Source organism: Vespa velutina, chromosome 10, assembly GCF_912470025.1.
Source record: "Vespa velutina chromosome 10, iVesVel2.1, whole genome shotgun sequence".
Classification (NCBI taxonomy): Eukaryota; Metazoa; Arthropoda; class Insecta; order Hymenoptera; family Vespidae; genus Vespa; species Vespa velutina.
Window position 1 is genome coordinate 941,073 of NC_062197.1, and position 17,500 is coordinate 958,572.

The 17,500-nt window shown below is 36.3% G+C and overlaps 1 long non-coding RNA gene across 12 annotated transcripts in view; it reads right to left on the bottom strand.

Moving 5' to 3' along the window:
• LOC124952420 overlaps nt 1-17,500 on the bottom strand; it is a 52,756-nt gene that overhangs the window by 26,611 nt on the left and 8,645 nt on the right. For 8 of the 12 annotated variants that reach the window (XR_007101898.1, XR_007101895.1, XR_007101897.1 and 5 more), the window contains one exon: nt 14,235-17,500. This exon is cut by the window's right edge and continues 1,415 nt beyond it. This is a non-coding gene — a long non-coding RNA (uncharacterized LOC124952420). Of the gene's footprint in view, nt 1-5,461; nt 5,971-9,375; nt 9,495-14,234 lie in introns of those variants that run through there. The other 4 variants (XR_007101894.1, XR_007101896.1, XR_007101893.1 and 1 more) reach the window with 3 other exon arrangements.

Sequence of the window (17,500 nt, forward strand, 5' to 3'; positions counted from 1 at the left end):
TTCTTTCTTTCTTTCTTTCTTTCTTTTTTCTTTGTTCAATTCGCACCAAGATAAATTTAACGATATTCGATGTATGGCGAAGGGACGAGCTAACGAGATAAAACTCTTACGTGTTTCTTTTATCAATCTTATACTTTTTTACGATCTGGAGAAAGAACGTATAAATAAAACTAGAATAGAAAGAAAAGTTTTGAAAAGGGACACGTAAAAAGATAGAGAGAGAGAGAGAGAGAGAGGGCATGACGAACCGAAGGATGAACCGTTCGAAACTTTCTCCCCTTCCATCCTTTTTTTTATTCAATTTTCTAAACTCCATTTTCGTCCATTTTCTGTTCCCTATCTAACGAAGTATCTAGCGAAGAAGAAATTCTAACAATGACAAAGCTAACACGCAAAGAAAAAGATATAATCCGTTCTCGTTCAAAAACGGGCTACTATCTCAATTTCTTTTTCGAAAAATTAACAATTTCGTAAGAATTTAATATAATAATTTTGTGAGCTATATCGAGTTCTTCTTCTAATACTACTCGCCAAAGTATAATTCATTGAAGAACCTGGCATCATAATAATAATAATAATAATAATAATAATAATAATAATAATAATATTAATTATAATAGTAATTATAATAATTTTAAAAATAATAATAATAATAGTAATAATAATAAAAGTAATTGTAATAATAATAATAATAATAATAATTGTAATTGTAATAACAATAATAATAATTGAAATTGTAATAATACTGGTGAAAAATTAACAAAATTTTCACGCGTTTTGCTAATTACAAATGTTTTCCTTCCTAATTCGAAATACTTTTTTTTTTTTCGTTTATAAAGTTCTTTCGAAGTGAGTAAGTACCTGTACTCGGAAAGTTTTCCTCGTTGAACAAAACCATCCGGAACGAATACGATATCCCTTTCTCTAACATATACTCGCAAACGTCGATGGTATGCATTGATATCGGAAAACTCGTTTAACTCTATAAATTTTATTGCTTCTAAGACGACAGAAAAAAAAAAAAAATTGAATATTAATAATGATTTCGTATTGACGAATGAACCGAAATTATCTACAGACACAATTTTTTGTTTCTTTTTTTTTGGCTTAGGTTTTTTTTTTTTTTTTTTTTTTTGTAAAAATGCAAATTTATTATATATTGTTTTATAGTTTTGCCCATTTGTAACGAGCACCGTAATAGCCGATAATTATTTAAACGGAATAAATTTATGCCAAGTAACGCACTTGGCGGGATACACGTTTGGCACTTAGATGATTAGATTATTTGTTAGAAGATTAGTAAAGTTACAAGCAAAAAGATCGATGTCTTTTCTGAGCTGGATTTGTCCATTCGTTTTTGCTATAGAGAAACGTGCCAAAAGAATAAAAAGATAATAAAAAAAAAATATATATATATATATATATAAAATAAAAACCGCAAATCCATTAAATCGGAAGCGTGAGATCGCTCACGATATTTTAAAATTGGAACATTTTCCAGAAATTGTGGTTAAAATTCTGAGAAAAGTCCTCGACGATTTACATTTACGTGGATCCATACCTTCGTTCAAAAAAGAGAGAAATAAAGAGAAACGGGGAAGAAAGAGAGAGAGAGAGAGAGAGAGAGAGAGAGAGAGAGAGAGAGAGAGAGAGAGAGAGAGAGGTAGAGAGAGAGAGAAAGAGCATGACATTTCTTGGAAGAACTCTATCTCCGGAAACAAATACATATGTGCGTATGCACGTTTCTTGGATTTGTGCTTGCATGTCGCGTTTCATTCGTACAAAAATTAGTCCGCCATATTCGGTTGCTTTCTAACTACGCAGTCGGTGCTCCGTTAGAAATTATTTTCAGTGACTTAGTCACTGTTGCATCTGTCGGAGAAACGATTCGTAGAAAATATTTATCATATCCCTCAGCACTGATCCTTCTTCAACTAACTGGCTAAGCTGTAATTATATATAACGATGGAATGAAACCTATTAATCTTTTCTATGTAATTCATAGGAGATAGTTATATGCTTCTGTAAACTCTTTCTCTCTCTCTCTCTCTCTCTCTCTCTCTCTGTATTATAATTTATCGTCGATCATATCGTTAAAAAAAAAAAAAAAAAAAAAAAAAAAAAAAGAACGAAAAAAAAGAAAAAAAGAAATAAAAAATATGCAATAAGATTTTTCACCTGACACCGTAAATACAACAATATATTTCTATGTACAATTGAAGACAGAGAAACACCGAAGATTTCTCTCTGTTTTCCATATTTCGATCAAATCATCGAAATCCCGTTGGTACGAAAACGCTTTACGATTTCGCGGAAATGAAAACTCGAATATCGCGTGTTTGTCGTTCTGCCAAAAATCCAAAGACATTTATTACAATTTATGTACCACGAATATAAACCTCATGCGATATGGAACGATCAACTTTGACGTCGATTAGTTTCGATCGGAGTCGAAGCCAGAATCGGTGATTACGCGACGATCGATGGTCTTAACTTTGAGAAATAAATCATTTTCACGCGTCATTTCGTCGGTTAGTTCTTAATTACCAATTAAGAAGTCGATGTCATTCATTCGCGATTTACGTCAATCGATGCATGTGCTTGTTGAATTAATCGAGAAAAAAAAAGAAAAAGAAAAAACAGATAAAATATCTAATAAATAGTCGATTAAGTTTTGACGTCTATTACGATGATAAGAAATGTCTTTGAAAATAATGGAATGGACGATGACGAGGATAACAAGTACATATACACCTAATTGCAATTAGATACATATACATACGTACATAGATAACTTTGTTAGATACTTGTAAGCGACGACGCGGTATTTAGCAGGATTCACACTTTCTCGTAGATGACGTATCTTTTCCTGGAAAGGCACACGTAGAACCGGCCGTTTCTGCACGATGAGGTCATTAGAATCCGTTGCGAGCGAAATTTTCTTTTTCCTTTTCCTTCCAGCCTGCAAGGAGCTCCGCTTGAATCTTCACGTGATTCACCGCCTAAGGATATATAGCAAGGAGCATCTTTTTCTCTTTCTCACCCATCTCTCGCTCTGTCTCTCTCTCTCTTTCTCACCCATCCGCCCTCTATCTCTCTCTCTCTCTCTCTCTCTCTCTATATATATATATATATATATATATATATATATATGCTCCTTCGACTTTCAGCATCAACATATCCTTATACGTATTCATCTTTGTACATAGAAATACGACAATAATTCGCAAACTCAAATTCCTGATTTATTTATTCGATTCATGAACAGATACGAGAGATGAGGAATCAGTCGTAGAGATTCCTTTGTCGATGCATAGAAATATATTAACGCCTATTACGACGTAGTTATTCGAGAAAAACGTGTCGCGCAAATGCGACTAGAATAAAGAATTAAAAAAAAAAAAAAAAAAAAAAAGATGATTTCATCATCGATAAGTGGTAAACATAATTTCGTAAGACATACTACTACTAAGTTTTTTAATGACATACGATGTAAACGAAATGATGAACACCGGTGATTCATTACTATCAATATCATATGGTGTTCCTGGTTAACAAGAAATTCCCTCGATGATATTAGATTCCTCGCCTTACAGGATAATTTATCTATCGATGACGCCTTCTTTTCTTCTTTATTTCTTTTTTTTTATACATACATACATACACATTTCTTATACATACATACATACATACATACATACATACATACATACATACATACATACATACATACATACATACATATATATATATATATATACACTTTTTGCGATTATAGTCTTTTCCGATCGGAGCTGGATGTAAAACGTCACTACGTCTGAAAAAAAATTTGACGTGCTATTACGAAGTTCTCCTCGTCAAAGACCAAATCCAAGAAGATGGATATTGGATACGAGAAAGAGAGAGAGAGAGAGAGAGGGGGAGAGAGAGAGAGACAGAGAGAGAATTCGTAAAAGCTGGATCGAATAACGGGCCGATACGAGGAAGAAGAGAATTTCCTGGAATGATCTCTTCTTCGACTCGATGGTGCTCTTCTACTAAATCCTTTGTACTATACCGCCCCATACGATATTTGCGTACGATAGACGGAAGTAACTACTTACCCGTACTTACGTTATTACGACACTTAGATCATTCGAGATAATCATGAAAGACCTACATAAGTTTCAACGATCAACGATTTTACGAGAAACCTAAACTCTTTTTCTTTCCTATTAGCGATTTATATATTTATATCAAAAGGGGAAGGAAAAAAAGGAAATAAATAATAAATAAGCAGGAAAAAGGAATGACTACATGAATTACATCCGATAAGTGAGAGAAAGAGAAAGAAAGAGAGAGAGAGAGAGAGAGAGAGAGAGAGAGAAAATCTCTTGGGCATTCCAAAGGACTTCGCTGTGTTAACGAACCGATTTATTACGACCGTTACTTCGATCCTTCCACCCACGACAGCGCACCCACACCAATAGCGATAGCGATCGATACGAAGAGGCAACTCAAGAGTTAAGCTTCGGTCATCCGTGACGCGTTCGGAAAAAAAAAAGAAAAAGAAAGAGAGAGAGCGACAGAAAAAGAAAGAAAAAGATACGTCAGGACATCACGGTTCTCGAGTGTTCTCCGAAGTGCCAGGAATAATAAGAAGGAAACACGTGTCCGTGCGTAGAAGACCATCCTCTCCTTTGCATTTATGACATTAGTGAGTAATGTACATCTCCGTTCGACGGACCTATTCCAATGCCTTCTTTTAATGAGTAATATGCATGACATCAAGCACGTTAAGCACCAGATTCTAACTTTTTTTTCCCCTCTCCCTTTCTTTTTCTTCTTTTTCATTTTTATTTTTCTTTATTTCTCTTCTTTTCTTTTCTTTTCTTTATTCCTCTCTCTCTTTCTCTCTCTCTCTCTATCTCTCTCTATATCTATCTATCTATCTATCTATCTCTCCTTCTCCTTCGAATCTACAAACTCGTATTTCATATGTCGAAATGTCGAAAATAAATCTACTGATCTCTTACGCCAAAACAGATAAATACGAACACGAATTGTTGATAAATTTATTTATCATATTTTATTTATTTACATATTTATTTATCTATTTCTCAGATTAAATATATATATATATTAAATTCTTAGAGTTCTCCTGAAGAGTTCGATGTCCTGAAAACTAATTGAAACTAATGATTATCGACTCTATATCTGTCTGATTGAAAGTTCTTTTATCGTACTAAACAAGCAACGCATTCTACGATGCATTTCGTATATAACGAAATCGTCTATATATGGAAATGAAAATTATGAAGGAAGAATGAAATGAGGAGAACGATAAAAATACGATAAAAAAAAAAAAAAAAAAAAAAAAAGAAAAAGAAAAGAAAAGAAAACAAAAAAAGAAAAGAAAAAAAATAATAAAATTAAAGATGAAAAAGAACAAAATAAAAAAAAAAAAAAACAAAAAATAGAATAAAATGACAAGAAAAACTCTCGGAGATCGAAAGCTGTGGTAGGCTGTGAAGGATGGGGGGGGGGAGGGAGGGATGAGGAAGAGGAGAGGTGGCAGCTGGGCGGAGAAGGGTAAGGGAGGAAGGAGTAGAGAGAAAGAGGGATAACCGATGAAGAAGTGCACTCAAGGCAATTTTGACGTCACTTTGGCAGAGTTCCACGGCATCGCGTTCCATCCCGACACATAGTAGAAACGTGGGAGTGGAATTCCCTGATTCTCACGAGCCTTATTTTGGGAAGCTCTCGCGGTGTTCATCCTCTTCGTCGATCTCCTCGTCGGCCACTCTTACTCGTTGTCGTTCGTGCGTTCTTATGTGGATGTACGTACATCCACGGCCGGAAGCTGTGGGGACTTACAAATTTGGAGCGGTGCTCCATTTTTTTTCCTTTTCTCTTACCAACAGAGATACACCATTTTGCAAGGCTCGTTGCCATTTTGAAAGGCCAGCTACAACACTGTACAACGCCAAGCTACAGATAGAGAGAGAGAAAGAGAGAGAGAGAGAGAGAGAACTTATCAAATTCAAACGATCGTATTTTTGGAAAGGTTTTTGGTTATTCTTAGATGCTGACAAGGATTGAAACATTTCGATTCGCAGCACGCATTCTTTTTCCACCCACTCTCTTTCTTTCTCTCTTTTTCTTTCTCTCTCTCTCTCTCTCTCTCTCTCTCTCTCTCTGTCTCTCGCTCTTTCTCTCTTTTTATCTTTTTAAAACTACCTATGTATCTTTGCCAACATCGCAAGAAATTCTTTCGATCTAGTATACGTCTTTTCTCGCTTAGTCGCGATATCTCCAATGTAGTAAATCAGTGTGAAGTTAGGATAAAATAAAAGCGATAAAAAAGAAAAGTACTAACCGAGCTCAAAGATCGAGTGGACACGATCGTAAAAATCTCTTCTTCTCTTACGTAATATTCTATATATCTATCACGACTCTCTCTCTCTCTCTCTCTCTCTCTCTCTCTCTCTCTCTCTCTCTCTCTCTCTCTCTTTCTCTCTGTTACTCCACGTGTATCTACCATGCGATTTTCCTAACCGCGATTAGTTTCATAAATTAATGTTCGTCTCATATAATATTTCTTGCGACCTATTACGTATTCTTGCACTTCTCGATGACTCACCGAAAAAGTTGCAATCCATTCGCCTCGCTAGCTAGCTCCGCTCGCTGTACACGAAAAAAAGAAAAGAAAAGAAAAGAAAAAAGAAAAAAAAAAGGAACAAATCGAAAGTAAAAGAAAAACAAGAAAAATAAGAGAAAAAAAAAAGATCGAAAAAAAGAAAAAAAATCAAGAGGATAAATGAATTGACGCGTGAAAGGAATCGTTGTGAAGATGCAATGTATACATCTATGCATCGAACACGTAACGTTTCCTACGGTCGATCATGAAAAACGCTTTGAGACGATTTACGTGTCATTCGAAATTTACACGCAATTTATTATATTCCATATATCAACTATTAAATGACAGGTAATTAATAATAAATGGATGGAAGATCTATATAAATTTCATCGGTGTAACATTTATAAACGGTACTCGAGAATCGGGCCAGTCAATGACGAAGAAAAAAAAGGAAGAAAAAAGAAAGGGGTGGAGGAAGAAAAAAAAGAAAGAAGAAAAAAAGAACTACTTTTAAATTTCCAATCTCATAGTCAAACGTTCATGTTCTATGTATATATCACGTTATCACATTTAAACGCGTCGAGAGTAGCGATCAACGATCCGATCGTAAATATAATGACAGAGGTGTAACGCTCTAATGACTTCTGTCATGACGGTTGGTTGATCGTCGAGATCGGCGTAGCTATCAGCTAAAATAGAAGAAGTCGGTCGTCGTAGCTCGATGACCTTCGCAAGATCTTTCCAAGAATCGGTCACATTCCATTCGGAGCTATGTCATTCGCGAGATCTATGACCACATCTGATCATTTCTCCGAATGAAATCATTTCACTGACGAATCGTGTCACGCATTTTATAAAATCAACCAACTCGATTATTCATTGATCGACCGATATACTAAGAAATAACTTATTATGACTTTCGAACAATCGAGCCGTTCTTAATACCTGGAATGTTACATACATATATAGGATATATCAAATGAACGATTGAAATTTATACAATGAATTTCTTTTTATAACGTACACCTGTTTTGTCTCTATTTTTCTTTCTCTCTGTTTTCTTTCTTTCTTTTTTTATTATTATTATGATTATTATTATTATTATTATTATTATTATTATTATTATTATTATTATTACTATCAAACTTTCTAATATTACACCATCGATATCGCCAATTATTCGTTAAGAGCCATGAGCGTAACAAATTATAGATATATTCGTTTGTCCCGAGTGCAATTAAATACACGATAATCCGGTCGCGGTAGAGGTTTAATAATCCTATTAACGTACGAGAAAATAATCGATATCTGTCCAAAGTACGAGCGAAAGGTCAAAAGGTCGGTGCGAAAAGTTCGAGAGCAATTTCTAGAGTTAACGAAGAGATTTTCTTTTTACGTTAGTCATCCGCGAATATACGTACAAATATCTAATAGAAGAATTCTATGCATTTCAAACAGAGATAACAAGATAAGAGGATACCCGAGCCGCATTTAAATTTGATTTTTCTTAAGAAAGATATCAAGCAAATTAATAGAAGTTCATCGATCAACCTCACATAAAACTATGAATTTATTCGAAGAAAAATCATGAAAAAATATGATTTTTCCTTGAAAATTGTTCGAATGAGATTGATCGACGGCACGTGACAGTTTTTTTCATTCTTACTTTGCTTTTTCCTTTTTTTTCTAATTAAACACACCGAGACGCAACGTATCCTCGTTCGAATTCTTAACGCGTACGTCCAATAAAAATCATCGCTAAATCGTCGAAGAGCATAAAATGGCTTCGGAGAAAAATAAAATGAGGAGCTAATCCGTATCCTCCAATCGAGAGCGAACGTTTCTACTTAACGTTTTCTTCGTTTTACGTAACCTACAAAGTATTTACTCTCTCAAAAGCGTTATTCAAAGGGGGTCAAAGTTGAAACGAATTTCCTATATAGCGAAATTCGAGGCTCGCGTTTACTCCTTTTAGAGTTTTACTGTAAAAGCGCTGGAAAGGTACCGAATGGAATACGAAGAAATACGAATCGAGTAGAAACGAGAGAGAGAGAGAGAGAGAGAGAGAGAGAGAGAGAGAGACAGATAGACAGACATACAGAGAGAGAGAGAGAGAGAGAGAGAGAGAGAGATTGGCAAAAGTTCGCTTTCGCGCGAAACCAGGCGTTTCTCGATGCGAAACTGACGTGCAAAAAAAAAAAAAAAAAAAAAAAAAACAAGAAAAAAAGAAAGAAAAAAAGAAAGAAAGAAAGAGAGAGAAAGATAGATAGCAAATCCCAAAAGTGGAAGCTACCGGTAACAACTCGGGATCGAATCGTTGGAATACCATAGCGATCAATGGAATCCAAGCAAGGACGATCTGCTACGGAATTGAATCGGAAAAAATCGCATTTCGCGAGTTGGCCAAAAGGACGAAATCAAGAAGAAAAGATTCCACAGGTATATCGTGGCTTTGGTAATTCATGACGACAAAATCGTGCGATCGTCCTTTCGTCCTTTCCACGAAACGGACGTTTCTTCGGCACTCGCGAAATTCGTATAGAAGAAGGAATCGACTTTCTGAAGGAAAAGAGAAAGACAAAGAGAGAAATAGAGAGAGAGAGAGAGAGAGAGAGAGAAAGAATAAGGTTTTCTCTCTCGTGCGCTTTGTCTCAAGAGGAAGAGAGGGTTCTTCTTCTCTCTTCCCTCAATGGGTGTTCCTAAGCGAGAAAAAAGGTGTTTCTGCTGTGTCGGCGAGTAGTGGTAGTACTTACCGGAGCTTCTACCTGCAGAAATGTAATAGCCGGATAAAAAGGGTTCTAAGGATACTTTCCCAAAGATGTTCGTGTGCTTTTGTCGTGCCATATAATACAAGACACCCGGAATCTTTTATCTGAAAAACAGACAAAAGAAAAAAAACATATATATATATATATATATATATATATATATATATATATATATATATACCTTTATAATAAAAATAAAAAAGAAAAACATTTAACAATTATTTCATATTAATCAAACGATTCGATCAATTGATATATGAAAGGTGGTATATCCATGACAATGGAATATTTAAAGGACGTCAATAAATTTCTTTCATCTGTAAAATATCAAAAACTTTCTCGTAGTAACTACGAGAAAGAGAAAAAGAGACAGAGAGAGGGCTTTGTCCTTCCGCAAAATCAGGATGCACGACGTGCACGAGATACGCGCGTGAAACGTGTCGTGGATCTATCAAGCAAAAGGGAAAGAGAGATAGCAAGCAAGAGGAGATAGAGAGGGAGAGAGAGAGAGCTAAAACTTCAAACGACACGTTTCGACGACGACACGCTGTTATATCTCCCTCTTTTAAAATGCCTCTTTGTACCGGCATGTATCGCGAACAAAACAGCGCATCGCTGTAGTAAGAGTTTTGCAAAGAGAAAGAGAAAGATAAAGAGAGAGAGAGAGACGGAGAAAACAAAGGGTGAAGAAAAAGGACGACTAGCGTACGAAAGAGGTAGAGAGAGAAAGAGAAAAAGAGAGAAAGAAAGAGAGAGAGAGAGAGAGAGAGAGGGAGAGAGAGAGAGAGAGATCGGTTCCATTCAAACGGACTGCTGCTACGATTTCCAATCGTCGACTGCTTCCTCGAAACGAGGGCCCCTTTGGCTATCCCGTCAACGAGACGAGAATCAGAGAAAGAGAGAGAAAGAGAGAGAGAGAGAGAGAGAGAGAGAGAGAGAGAGAGAGAGAGAGATAGCACTTTGGAATACTGGCTTTCCTGTCGCTCCATTCAAGCGTTCTTGCAACGGTGGCATCGCTGGTTGTCGCATCCAAGAAGCTCCTTGATATTCCAGCGGTGCGCGAATGCCGCTTCTTCCATACGCGGCGATAATACCGGCTGCTCCAAATGGGGTGCCGTTCGTCCTCGGCTCTACTCGGCTCCGCTCGAGAAGAAGAGTAAGTATGAGGTAGAAGAAGGGTGGGAGAAGAGGGCGCGTGGTGGCGGCGTGCTGGCGGCGGCGAACCAGTCGAAGGGTGGGGTAGGGTACGGCGGAGAAAGGGCGGTGGGGGGGGGGGGCAGGAGGGACGCACGAGAAAGACCCACCGCACCCGCTTTGCTGCTGGGCCTTACCTTACGACTTACGTGGACATAAAAGGCAACTCCGTTGCGGAGGACCTCTTCTTCTTCTCTGACACATTGACACACCACCATTCGATCCCTTACGTGGTACCGTCTCTTACCTTCCCCTCCCTCCTCCTCCTTCTCATACTTTTTCTTCTTCTCCTTCTCATTTCTTTTTCTTTTATCATTTACACGTTCCTCCGTTCTATATCCTTCCCGATCAATTTCTTCTTTCTATCGAATCTAAGAGCTCTTTCTTTGACACGCTTTTCTACTCTCGCATTTGATATGAGAATCTCGCAATAGATATTAGATAGGGGATAAAGGAAGTAAATGTCGAATAATCCAAGAGGACGTATGTATGTATGTATGTATGTATGTCGCATGTGATATCTAATAAATATTTTCATCGTTCGAATGTTTCGATCTTAATAAATATCGTTAAAAAATTTTACAATCTTTGTTTTTGATAATAAGTAAAAATATATTTGTAGTTACTATTTCTCTATCTCTGTTTTACTTCTTGAATACTTTAGCCTCTGGTAAAACACGCAAGAGAATTAAGCGATTACTCGAGTGAGAAAGAAAAATATACAAAAGTCAAAGTCGTTAGATAAAGATGGATAGAGAGATAAAGATAGATAGATAGATAGAGATAGAGATAGAGAGAGAGAGAGAGAGAGAGAGTTAAGTCATCATCCGTCTCTCGTAATTCAGAGCGAACTGGATCTTCTATCCTGATAGTTGGATGAGAGCAAGATGTGTCTTGCGTACATAGATACGAGCACGCAACTATCTACGTATGTATATATACGAGAGAGGGAATAAAGGCGCGCGGCGAGGAGGTCGACTACTTTTCATCGTACCGAAGACTAGAACCGCACACGAAGAAGCTGCCCTTGCTCACGAATTGCACATGCAAAATGGCATTAATCACGGATATATATATATATATATATATACGCACATATACACATACACACATACATATACGACGTATCTACAATCTAAGCATAATATACGTATTATACGTATATAAATCTATGCATATACATACGTGGAAAGTTTAGCTAGATGTAGGGTTCAAGAGTATTTCCTGCACATGGAAACGTTCTCTACCTGCACGTGCAGGAAGCTTCTGGTCGAACATGCAGACGAGTTGTTCGACGATTAGATCGAGCGAAGAAGAGAGAGAAAGAAGAAGGAATAAGAGAGAAAGAGAAAGAAAAAGAAAGAGAGAGAGAGAGAGAGAGAGAGAGAGAGGAGAAAAAAGAAAGAGAGGGTAAAAGGAAGAAGAGAAAAGCAGAGAGGCCGACAGGTGAGGCAAAGTGAGACGAGGTTGGCCAGTCTACGAGTTCCGACCGCTAACGAGTAAAAAGCATGAATGGACGGCAGAACGGCGCCGTACATTATCTTGCCTCCTTGTCTCTTTATTATTATTCTCCCGGTCCCCTTTATCGTCCCCTCCTTACCCTTCTTCTTTTTCTTCCGTCGTTTCTCTTCCTCCTATATCGCATCTTCCCTCCCACCATCGCAGCTTTCTGCGAGCGACCCACCCTGTTCCTTCTTCCTCTTTCTCCCTCCACCTTCTCTCTACCTAACCCGATCTTCCAGCAGATTTTCTCTCTCTCTCTCTCTCTCTCTCTCTCTCTCAGCCAGCAGCATTGTTCGACCCATACAAGAACGATTCACGATGCAAAGTGGTAGAACTTGCTCTGGTAGAATCCGAGGCCTATGATTCGTCAGACGCAACCGCTTGCAGCGATTATTAGTCGGTGACAAACGCGAGTGTCTCATCCGAGAGATCGTCTCCTATGCCCTTCCTACTCGTATGACTCGATATATCTCTTATATACGTATGTATGTATTATGTATATATATGTATGTACATGCACGACCGGCTGGAAAGATCATGACGTATCTACAGGTCCTTTCACGAACGATAAGAACGTGAACGTTCGCACAATGTATTATTCTAATGAATCGCTTCGACGATTTCTATCGATCTATCATTGATCGCGTGCACGAATCTGTTACGGTACGTGACTACTTGAGAAAAATACAAATGGCCTTTATGGCAAGGTATATTACATTACGGTCGTGATAGTTCATAAATAAAAACCTTTTTATCTTGACTATTATTACAATACTATGCCAACCGATAGGTTTCGTTGCACTTCGTATCAAAGACGTTGGAATATTAATCAACGATTCATCCTCTTTTTTTTGTCCGTTTTTTTTCCTCCTTTTTTCATTTTTTTCCTATAGTTTTATCTATAAATCTACGTGTTGTATACTCATCGGGCCGAGACACCCTGTATACACGAACTCGAATCAATGCACGTACCAACACAAACAACGTCCGTTGGCAAAGAGAAAAGTACATAAACGAGAAGCGACTCCACCTACGCGACAGGATAAAGAGCAGGCCGGCAGTAAGATACTCATTATCGTGCGTCCGGTTATTACTTTTATTAAATTTTTTGCCATATCGTTTTTCGAATATATTATATATATATATATATATATATATATATATATATATATATATGTATGTATGTATGTATGTATGTATGTATGTATGTATGCATGTATGCGTATATAGTATATATATATACCAGTGCCATTAACGAAAGATAATCGGGATTCCATGCTGCCGATGAAAATTTTTTACGCTTATCGATTTCTACCTCGCTATAGTCACGTGTATGTCCTCGCGTTGATTAATATCGAACGATAAATCGATTCTGCAAAATTCAATATCTCTAATGCGAATCAATGAAAACGAGACGATCTCTTGCGTCTGTTAAATCGTACCAACATATATTTACTTTACGGTACTTAAGATCGTACATAAGTAAATAAGTACTACCTATGTACGTAAGATAATATATATTTCTTAACGAGCGTGCGGCAAAATAAAACGATTGTCGACAATAAAAGAACATTCGTGTTTATGTTAAACACTTTAATTCTCGTACAATGTTAGCCGAGGATGTGAAATTACTCACTATCGTTTTATAGCGTTTCAAACGATGAATGATGCATTTCGTCGAAGATCGTTTCATTCTGCAACAATAAGATCAACTGAATTCTTCTCGATATACATATATACATATATGTGTGTGTATATATATTTATATATATATATATATATATATATATATATATGTCGCTTATATATGCAATTGGCGCAAGCCATAATATACGTATAAGTATATACCTATACACTAAAAATTTCCATTAACTAATCAGGAAGCAGAGCATTTCACGATCGATAAGCCGATTCATCTATAGACACTAATCATGCATTATAAAATAAATCCAAAGTGCATCGGGGAAAATCGCCCCGAGATATAATTTAATTTTAATAATTAACGCCATGACCTACGATATTTATGTATATCACCGGGCGTAAAGCTGAAACGGGAATGGTTGTAATTTTTTTCGCGATAACGAAAATATGAGAACGAAAATGGCGATCTTTCGTAACGGTAATAGATTAAAGAAATATACTTTAAACTTGTGAAAATAACTTTTATTAAAATCTATTTTCGCGATCGTAAATCAACTTTGACTTAAGTAAAAATAATATTCTTAAAATAGAGGGGAAAAAGACCACGAGAGAAAGAGAGAGAGAGAGAGAGAGAGAGGGGGAGAGAGAGAGAGAGAAAAGAGGGAAAAAGGGACAAAAGAAATCCCTTTTTTCTAAAATCGTCGAAGACCACGAATTAGAAAGTTCCGAGAAAAAGTCGAGGATTTTTCCGGAATATCTTGGAAGGAGAACCCTAAGGGCAACTCAAAGGTCTTTGTCTTCGATGAAGCGTGGCAGATGTAAGGCGTACGATGCCCGAACCTTAACGGGTCCCGTCATTGAGTTCCAACCTTCTCCTCCTTCTCCTTCTCTTCCATCTCTTCGGATTTCCAACACGAACAACAACACCAGGTAAATGAGAGACCTGAGAAAGGAAGGAAGGAAGGAAGGAAGGAAGGAAGGAAGGGAAAGAAAGTAGGTAAGAGAAGGGATGAAACGAATCAGGAGTCCCTTCTGTATCCCGATAGCGTAATTTACTCCTCCGATCCGAGTTTATGCTATCCACCATTTAAAGGGTCTTATGAAACCAAAGGAAACAACCTTCGACCTTCCGATGCACACGAAGCAAGAAATTTTTTGTTTCTTCTTTTTTTTTTGTTCAATCTTCTTTTTCTTTTCTCTTGTTTTTTTTTCTTCTTTTCTCTTTCTCTTTTTTTTTCTTTTCTTTTCTTTTCTTTTCTTAGCGTTATTCTTCAGACAAGAAACGCCTCCGGTTTCTTGAGAAATTTCCGAGGAGAACAATTTTTAATTAAGTCCTGTTAACTAACGAAACGAAAATTTCGTTTCGCAACGTTAATTAACTATTTCTCGTTATACACTTTTTTGTTCTTTTCTTTTTTTTTTTTTTTTTTTTTTTTTTTTTTTTTTTTTTTTTTTTTTTTTTCATAAAAGCAATCATCGTCTATATTACGGAAGCAATTTCGTATAAGGAAGATGAATGATCTCTTAGATAGTTCTCTCGTGTCTCCTCAAGGCATCGTATATGGCTCGAGCATTTCTACTATTTAAATCCGAGCACCAAGTCATTAAATCATCCAGCATGCTTGTCAGTTGTAACACTAGTACTCGTCCTTGCTCTTTTATCCCTCTCCCCTGCTCCAATTGACTCTTATCGCGGAACGAGCGTACAACGTTACAACGCAAGGACGAACGATCGACAAAATTCTTTCTCTTTTAATTCTCAAGCAGTGCAAATTCTATCTATTTCTTTTTTCATAATTCACTATTATCATTATCATTAATATTACTATTATTATTATTATTATTATCGTTATTGTTATTGTTGTAATATCGGTAATTCGCATTTCTCAATATTTCTCTTTGTCTATAAATAAAAAATATTTTATCGGCGATAAAATCTGACGAATAGGATTTTACTGAGAAATGCTTATATCCGACTTGAAAAATCTTGCGATAACTAACTACCTTGGTAATTATCAAGGATTAATTAAGGACAAAAAAAAAAAATATATATATATATATATAAGAACTATCGATTATCTTTCTCTCCCTCTCTCTATCTATCTAATACAATAATCTCTTTTGTACGTAACTATTTACATTTCACTTATTTGCCAAAACACATTGCCGCGTCATCGAGAGAATACCCTTATCTATGATTGTACCTTATGCGTGATATGGATATATCAGCGGGCAAATCTCTCGATGGAAAATATACTCTGTTGTCGATGTACAACGATGACTCATCGACATTCGATGAAGTCGTTTGCAAATAGAACGATAAAGAGAATAGAGAAACGAATGAAAGATAGATTACGTATTACACAGAGCGTCGTTAATGATAAGATCGCTTTATCTTCCTAATCGCTGTATTATTTTTTATTTAATACCGATAAGGTACGTCTCCTTTATCGAAATGAATTCCAAAGATTCCCTCTTAAGATCTTTCATAAAATTCGTGCATATTCGCGACAATTCGAATATAAATTCAAATTATATAATCGTGATAGGTGAATCGTTATCGATCAAATCATATAATAAAATTAAATCAATATCAAACGAATCAGTAACGGAGTCAGCGGATTCTGTATATTATTATCATAATCTGAAAAGATATAAAAAGAAATATTCTACGAATAAATAATAATTACCTATACTTAAATATTTCAAGTCGGCTTTAACTGTGATGCTTTTGTGTATGAACGATAAGTACGATCTTCTTGCAACCCTTGGACGAATATTGTTGGTTCACCTTTTCGTCTCGCTTTTTTTTTTTCTTTTTTTTATTTCGTACGAATGAAAGCGGTCGTAAAACGTCGGCAGAAAATAAAAGAAAAAGAAGAAGAAAATAAAATAGAGACCATGATGTTATCAGGGTGCATTGGCCGAGAGAGAGAGAGAGAGAGAGAGAGAGAGAGAGAGAGAGAGAGAGAGAGAGAGAGAGTTGCAAAGCCGATCTCTCTCTCTCTCTCTCTCTCTCTTGGGAGCTTTGCAAGTCCGAGGTTGAGAATGAATAGAAAAGTGACGAAGGATCGAGCAAAGGGAGATGAATAGATGGAAGAGAACAAGAGCCTGGAGAAGTATAGTAGTATAGAAGAGAAAGAGAAAAGGAGTAAAAGGATATTTAGAGACAAAATGAAAGGAGAAAACGAAAAGGAGGATACCCTACCTACCTACCTACCTAGCTAGCTCTACCTCTATATAATTTACGAATACTCACAAAATCCGTGGGCGTTTTACGTGGAGGATCGTTATTTTCCAAACGGAAAAGCACGATCTTACGTCAACAATGATTCGTCTATTTACTACGATATTTTACACAACTTAGAAACACGTTTGGTTTTCATCAAAACGTATCTACCATATACCATATATCATTAAACTTTTCAAGGGCTAATTGTTTGTCATCGACGTCATTCTTTTTTAAACTTATTTGTTCACGTAACATATAAGAAATTAAAAAGAAAGGCAATAAAGAAAGATAAGAAAACATATTTTCTATTTGTAAGATTGCTACCTTGCAATCTCGATCTTTTGTAGACGCATCGCCGTGTCCATAGATCTTCGAGGATTTATGGAAAAAAAAAGGAAAAAAAAAAGGAAAAAAAAAAGAAAAGAGAAAAAAATTGAAAGAAAAAACAAGAAAAAAAAAGAAAAATAAAAAAAGAATCTTATCGAGATAACAACACGAAGCTAAGCCGACGATGACAACAACGACGTGCACGATGAATCA